Here is a 2,222-nt window from a genome sequence, read left to right as displayed (position 1 = left end):
TTTTGGGAGTGCCAGGCCGGAATACTGGAGTGGGTAGCCATTCCCTTCTCCAGAGGATCTTCCCAACCCAGGGATAGAACCCAAGTCTCCCACATTGCGGGCGCATTCTTTATCACCTGAGCCACCAGGGAAGCCCATTTGCTGTAAGTTTTAGTTTAAAAGCAAGGACCATAAAGATCTTGTGTCATTTGGGAGTGAAGGAATAATTGACCATTTTAGAGAATGCTTTAGCAAGTGATGCTGGGAGGGGTATTATATGAAGAGAGTTTAATTCATTATCCTAATTGCCAACTATGAAAGGAGAAAAGTGTAGCAGCTTTCTTTTACAGCACAACAGGATTCTTTCTATGCTGATTCAAGATGATTTATAATACAGTCTGAACAGAGGAGAGGCGCCCAATTTTTTATATTTAGAACTGCATTACATTGAGCACCTAAATATTTTATGTTCTTAAGGGTATTTGAGCAGAGCCTGTAGGTTGTTTTGTCTTTCTAGACATAGATCTTGGCCTAAGGCATGCCCACCTGCTGGGGTAGCAGCCACCAGCCACCCGCAAGTCTTAGAGAATTCAAGACTGCTGAGCAGTGGTACTGTAGTTTCTTGTGGGCATGTCCAACTTCCTATTCCTCCTCTGCCTCTCCAAACCCCCTTACCTGGAAGCTGCATGAGAGCCTTTTATTACTGAAAGGGATCTGAGGATATGAAACAGCTGCTCATGTCTAATGTCTTAAAGACACACGCGTGCTCACTTTTGACTTGATGCCCTCCTGGTAATTCGAGCAGATGCTGACTGCAACAGCAACATGAGTCATCTGAAAAGTATGTATCTCGGAACGGCTCAAAAATATCGGAGGAAATTTACATAACTTTTTTAAAAGCTAAACTAAAAATACATATACAAGTGATTATAGGAAGCAAAGAGATTTCACCTAAAATCAACTGATTAGTGAAGATGTACTTGCATGTGCAACGTTTTTTGTTTTTTTTTTACTGAAATAGGGGAAGGTTATTTTATCTATACAAATGGAGTGTCCTTGAATTTAATCAGTTTGCAGTGTGACAAAATAGTCTGTTGCATGGCCAGTTCACCAAGGTGTTTCAGCCATGTGGGAATGATGCAAATTGTTTAATTTATGACTGTTAAAATGCATTGGAAGGAACCGTTAAAGGGTTTAAAATATTGTTAAAGCCTACATACTAAGACAGTAAATTATGATAAGAGGAAAGCTTTTTCAAAAATCTGTTTTATTTTTTAATTAGCTCAATACCCATAATACTACATTTTATTGTAAAGTGTATTCTTTACAAAGAAGCCTGCAATCATCATCGTCTGACATGTGACTTTTATGAGCTCATTTGTCATATTTTCTAATATGAGTGTAACAGATTTTGGCACTGCCTCACTAATTTTGGCATTGCTTTTTCTTTTACTTAAAATATGGATGTTATTAAAGATTTCTTACCGCTTCTGGCTTTTGAGATCAAAAGTATAAATGCTGATTGCTTTAAGAGAAGAATCAGAAACTAAATCATCTAACTTTGACTTTTTTCCCCCCAATTGCTCTATATCTATGTCCTCATAAGTGGAATATCTGGATAATGCAAGACTGAAAAGAAATCCTATATCATCCAAATTAAAGAATGTATAATTTAGAATTAGATGTGGCTATAAGCCATTATGGTCAACAAAAGAATCCAAAATGCAGTAATTGGATGCAATTTCAAAAATGACAGAATGATCTCTGTTCGTTTCTAAGGCAAATCATTCAATATCACGGTAATCCAAGCCTACAACCCAAACTGTAATGCTGAAGAAGATGAAGTTGAACGGTTCTATGAAGACCTACAAGACCTTTTAGAACTAATAACCAAAAAAGATGCCCTTTTCATTATAGGGGACTGGAATGTAAAAGTAGGAAGTCAAGAAACAACTGGAGTAACAGGCAAATTTGGCCTTGGAGTGCGGAATGAAGCAGGGCAAAGGCTAATAGAGTTTTGCCAAGAGATTGCACTGGTCATAGCAAACACCCTCTTCCAACAACACAGGAAAAGACTCTACATATGGACATTACCATATGGTCAACACCAAAATCAGACTGATTATATTCTATGCAGCCAAAGATGGAGAAGCTCTATACAGTCAGCAAAAACAAGACTGGGAGCTGACTGTGGCTCAGATCATGAACTTCTTATTGCCAAATTCAGACTTAAATTGAAGAAA

Source organism: Ovis aries, chromosome 10, assembly GCF_016772045.2.
Source record: "Ovis aries strain OAR_USU_Benz2616 breed Rambouillet chromosome 10, ARS-UI_Ramb_v3.0, whole genome shotgun sequence".
Lineage (NCBI taxonomy): Eukaryota > Metazoa > Chordata > Mammalia > Artiodactyla > Bovidae > Ovis > Ovis aries.
Note: the sequence above shows the minus strand (reverse complement) of the source record.